Below are 6,074 nucleotides of genomic sequence, written 5' to 3'. Positions count from 1 at the left end.
GCAATTCTAATGGTTTCCAATAGGTACCAATTTGCAAATAATACTAAGGAGGGTTGCCAATAATTAGAGTTGATAAAAAAAATAGTTAAAATAAACCAAATTGCTCGATTGGGCAGGTTGTCCAACCAAAATAGATTAATTTTAGAAGACAGGTGGAGAATGGGAGAATGCATAAGACGCAACCTTGTGATAGGAGAAGAGCTCATGCGTAATTCTCAAGCGTAGTTCCTATCACATCAAAAAAGGTGGAACAATTGGGCCTATTAATTTTTAATGGGTCAAATATATGAATATCATAACTAAGTACAAAATTACAACTAAATCGTAGAATTAAATTTAATTCTTAATATGTCATTATTCTCTATATATTATGATTTTACATCATAATTTAAAAAATCTAGACTCCAATTCATAAATCATAAACCCTAGAAAATATATTCTAAACTTCTAATTTTAAATTCTAATCCTTAAAATATATTAAAAATATTGATTTTATTAGTTAGATATAATCTAGAATTATCACTTGACATAGTTGTAAATAGTTTTTAGAATATGAATTTCTATGTAATTTTTCCATTTTTAATCGCGTGTGTATAATCTTTTTCAATTATTAATACATATTAATTAATAAAATATTAATTAATTATTAATAAATATTAATTAATTATATTTTCAAAAAATATTATGAATATTATTTGTTATTCAATTACATAAACATTATGTCAATATTTGTGAAAATAAAGAAATTTAAATGAATAAACTTAATGAATATAAAATATTATATGACACATGAGACTATGGGTGGTGACAGTGCGGGGTGGAGAGGGAAACGCATTTCCCACTCCGTTCCCAATGCTTGCAAGAACGGTTTCAGATAATCCCCATTTAATGTTTCAGAGATTTTTTCATCCTCATCCCCTTCCCATGCGAGTCCATGCAGGTAATGGGGAATTCCCACACCCAATAAAATAATAATATTAATTAAAAATTACATTTAATTTATATATATTGAAACCATACCACACTAGTTTTAACTAGTTGTTGTTTTATAATATAATTAATTAGTCGTTTCTTTGAGTGACTTTTAAAATTAAAAATATATATACCAAAAGAACATGAGAAAAAAAATGCTTATATTATTTAATATTTGTATACCTTTATGGTTTTACATTAGTCTCTGCCAAATAACATTTGCTCTGCCATTTAAGATTTAAAGGAGCTTTGTTTGATGTGAACTTAGAGATTTTATTGGGGAGGAAAAATGCGACGCCCTAGCCGCCATCGCTAGACACCGCCGCTTATCCTTACTCCGCCTTTCGCTGCCATGGCCGCCGTGGTTTCCCCCCGCTCTCAGTCCCACCTGGACAACTTCCTCAGCAGACCAGCTAGCTAAATCAGTGTCTTATGCGGGAGCTTTGAAGAAAAACACGGTGGATACGCCGCCCTCGTCGGCAACCATCTCTGACATCGGTTGTTTCAAATCTGTTAGGATCTCTCAGACAGCTTACGAAAAACGCATTGCGATGTGTGCAAACTCATGGATAGGTCGGCTCATCCTCAACAAAGGGGACAGACCGTGGAAAGTGGCTGATTTGAAAGAAAATTTGACCAAAATTTGGGAATTGAGGGAACCCCAGAGGCTTATTTCGATTGGGAAGGGGTACTTCCATGTGATTCTCGGCTCTGCAGCTGCAAAGTCACATGTATTTGCAAAAGGAATAGTCAATACGAAACCGGGCACACTCCATCTTCGGCCGTGGGTACCGGACTTCGACCCTATGACAGAGAAATCCACAAACGCTCAAGTCTGGGACCGATTATACTCTCTCCCTTGGGAATATTGGGACTGAGATACTCTCGAACATTGCCAAAGGTATTGGTGGGAGTCTCCGTTTTGACAGGGCAACCCTGGATGGGGACTTTGGGCACTTTGCTATAATGTTGCTAGATGTGGACCTAGCTTCAGAATTACTGGTGAAACTCGGTATTGAGAGAGACGGCAAGCAATTATGGATAGAGGTTGTTTATGAAAAGCTTCCAAGCTTTTGCAAGGTCTGCTCTTCGATTGGGCATATGGCATACGACTGTAAACGTAATCGGAAGCCTCCCCCGGTGGAGAGACGAAAGGAAGCGGAGAATACTAAATTAATTGATAAAAAGCTACGTGACCGGGCGACTATCCCTGTTTCTCGCGCCCTACAGCGAGTTATCACAGACATTCAGATTGAAGAAGTTAATCAGGTGCGTCTTGAGGAGGCCAATCAAACACTACAATAAATCATCACTTGCGCCACAGTTAAAATCGTGGCACAAGTGTAGTATTTCCGTGGCTATACTATTTAGCCACAGAAATTCAAGTTTGATGCTCCCGTGGCGCAAGTAAGCGTGGCTAGATAGTTGCCACGAGAAAATAAGGGTTGTGGCATAAATTAGTTTTCATGCCACAAGAAAATCTGTGGCTAAACAAATCCCTTTGCCACAGGTAAAATCGTGGCAAAAGTAAAATACCTGTGGCAATCAACCCCACTTAAATAGAACAAATCTCTCAACCTCCTTTCTTAGCTACGAGCATAACCGTAGCAGAAAATAGAATATTCGTGGCTAAAAATCTTACCAAGCCACAAGAATAATCGTGGCAAATTTGATCAAATTTTAGTAATTTGTTTTGAATTAATTTTTAATTTTATTATTATTATTATTATATTATTATTATTATTATTATGAGCTTTTGGATTGAAGGAAGCAACGTAAAAATCAATTACAATAAAAGCATAAACAATAAGCAAAGTCTAAAATTTTAACCATTCCTAACGGAAAAAATAAGTTTTTATTAATTAAAAATCAATCATTCTAACAGCAATTATTAAATAAAGACCAAAAGCTAGAAATTGGTGCAAGTCTTTAGAGTACTGTGCGGAACAGACGGCAAAAATCAATTGTGATGCATCCTTCACCAAAAAATGGCAGAGTGTGTACAAGCAGCTTTGTGGCGTGAAACGCTAAAGGAGAAATGCTGATGTCTGAAGCTTGTCCAATTGGAACCTGCTGGTCTAATACACGCCGAACTCATAGCTGTAACGAGAAAAGGAAAATTATAAAATATAGGTGAAATGTAAGGAAAAAAAGGAAAATTGAGAAATGTTTGAAATTGGACCTTGTCCTGCTATTAAAAGTAACGAAACAAATCCTAATAGCATAAGCTCTGCCACAAGAACAAGAAAGCATGCTAGTAAGAGAATTTAATTAATTTGACAAGAAAATTATGAAATAAGCATCAGAAATATCTAGAGACTTCCTATTAGTGGCAACATCGGCAGCCACCTGCAAAATGGTTTTGCTTGCTGGCAATATAGTGCTGACATGGTTTTTAAATTTTTTATTCATGACCTCAACCAGCAATCCCATGGCCTGTACACAAAAATTTCGTGAAGAAAACAGAACACAAGGAGATAATAAAAAAATTTAAATTATTATCACATCATTTTATAACTTCAAGACACAGAAAACCTGGAATATATCATAAATCAGTAAACACAAAAGCACAGAACTGGTCACATGCCTCAGAAATTCTAGCTGCTCGTATTTCATGCATTTGCAAAATATGACATGTTGCATGTTTCAGAACTTTTACCTCCGCACCAGTACTTTGCACTCGACGCTTCTCATCAATGTACCAAGATAAGCAAAAGTCAAGCATGGAATTCTTTAAATGCGAACTGACACGTTCTATCAGAAGTTTTATAACTGTACCGTCATTGAATGAACTTTGCTATCACTATCATTAACCAAACAATGCACCAACCGGATAAATAGTACATGTGCATGTTTGTCCAGAGAACTTTGACTAGATTTGATTATGATTGCATGAAGCATTTCGAGAACAGCTTCTCTTCCAGTTGAATGCTCATAACTGCAAGCATAAAAATCAGTGTATGAGAACAGAGTGATAGAGAGAGACAGCACACAGAAGATGTGTGAACAAGAACATGTTACTTGATACAAGTGTGATAATTTGATAGAGCCAGCCTTTAGTAGTTGTGCTGGAGCCACAATATTCATTATAGGGTCAGCAGATACTTTGTCATTGATGTTGTACATACCTTAACTAGAGCATGTTGCTGAAAGATCATAGTTCAGCAAGAACTGCAATAAAATCTTACTGCATTTCTTAGGGCAACTTGGCTTGTAACCATTAGTTCTGATATACGAATCATGATGTCATATATCTCAGGAACAACCATCTTGCGATTAACTATTGCTTTTAGAAGTGAGAGAGCAACGAAAGAGGGATTTCTCTCAAGGTCAACAAACACTGTAAATTGAATTAGCATATGCAATTGCTCTGAAGAAAGGGTGATTTTAGTACTCCTTAGGAGAATAGTTAACATTTTTAGACATGATTGCATCAGCGGATTGTTGGCATTAACAGCAGTTTGGACAGTGCTCAATAAAGTGATCTTTAACTTATCAGCTTGTGATGCAAGGGACGGCAGAGGTAACCTTACCAATAAGTATAAGAAACCATATAAGTAAGAGGAGAATATAGTTAATTTGACAAGAAAATTATGAGAAAGTAAATGGGTTGTAATAATGCTTGCCTGATTTGATCTTTTCAAGAGTTTTAATGCTTGCCTGATTTAATCTGAGAACCTCATTGTAAAACAGCTTATATATGAATATCCTCAAATAAAAGTAACATAATTCAATCTATGGTAGAAGAACCTAGTTTACCTGCATCATCCTTGTCTATATCAGTTCTCTGTTTCACATAACAGATTCCATTTTTCTATGGAATATAACAAGTGTTAAAAACCCTTAATGCAGACTAATGTCATTGAGAATGTAACATTTCACAAGAAGAAGAAAGACTAATCTCTAATTTAATGACATATCAAAGGAGCAAGTCAAAACTACAAGATATAAAGATTACCTAAAATTATTAAGATTGTCGACACAACAAAATAGCTAATTCTAGATTGAAAAAAGACAAGAGGATGTATTGAACGTGAATATATGTCAACTATAGTAACATGAGATAGAGCAAGGACATTCCCATTAGTTTGGATCACAAACAAATCAGCATATAAAATTTGTCTCCACTTAATTCAGATATTTGAATTATTTTGGTAGGATTGCAATATAGACAAGAACATTATACATACATGGAAGACAAATATTTTTTTATTCACAAGTCTGTATAAGAGAAATTTTTACTACTCGACAATGTTTAGTGGAACAAGACTAACAGAGAGAGGATCATATTCCATTCCAATTAAAATAGATGAACCATTTCATTTGGGCTTAAATTTGGCAGAGTAGACTGCAGAACCGCAAAAGCTACAGATTTACATGAAGAAGTCATCTTCATAAGGAAAAATAAAGAATAACACAATTTTGAACATGAATAGAGGAGAAAACCTGCAGAGAAGCCAAATTTCCTTTGGATAAAGCAAAATGCTTCTTGAGTGCTAGCTCCAGTTCAAAAAACCCAATCAACCTGATTTTCAACAAGATTTCAAGAATCAAAGTTCCTAAGTAGCATCACCCGAATAACCTAAATTCTTAAATCCTCAAAACTAAGAAATGTATAGAAAAGTTACTTTGTCATTGATGTAAATAAAAATTTCAAATTATCATAATGAAATAGACTCGAAATGAAGTACATGTTAAAAATAAATTAATTACTAAACTTAATTTTTAGTTTTTTTTAAAAAAAAAAAACAAAGAAAGAAATTAAAAATGCAATAACGTGGAATGTGGGAGAAGTCAAAATTTGTAAACAAATAATTAAGTAGTCTTACAAATCTAGAAAATTCAAAAAATGTGGATGGGTGCATAGTCAAAAAATCCAAGTATGGGCATTGTATGGATTGTATGGGTATTGTCATTTCAATTTAAGTTTGTCAAGAGATTACTAGCCTATAAATAAGGCTTTGTAACTTGTAAGATTGTGTTGAGTGAAATGCATGAATAATTATAGTGCTTTATTCAATTAAAGGTGTTTATAGTGAGTATTTGTAGTATTAAATATTTTATTTCTCTAACAAAGTGGTATCAGAGCCACGTTACGAGAG

The 6,074-nt window shown here is 34.3% G+C and overlaps 1 long non-coding RNA gene across 1 annotated transcript; it reads right to left on the bottom strand.

Annotated features, from left to right (window-relative positions):
• Window positions 1-2,847: 2,847 nt before the first annotated feature.
• On the bottom strand, window positions 2,848-5,739 carry LOC136220532 (uncharacterized). Its single transcript, XR_010684556.1, has 3 exons — window positions 3,632-5,739; window positions 3,155-3,408; window positions 2,848-3,072 (listed from the first exon to the last, which is right to left on the bottom strand). It is a non-coding gene; the product is annotated as an uncharacterized lncRNA (long non-coding RNA).
• Window positions 5,740-6,074: the final 335 nt, after the last annotated feature.

Source organism: Euphorbia lathyris, chromosome 2 (assembly GCF_963576675.1).
Source record: "Euphorbia lathyris chromosome 2, ddEupLath1.1, whole genome shotgun sequence".
Lineage (NCBI taxonomy): Eukaryota > Viridiplantae > Streptophyta > Magnoliopsida > Malpighiales > Euphorbiaceae > Euphorbia > Euphorbia lathyris.
Note: the sequence above shows the minus strand (reverse complement) of the source record. Positions and strands in the feature narration are given on the sequence as shown.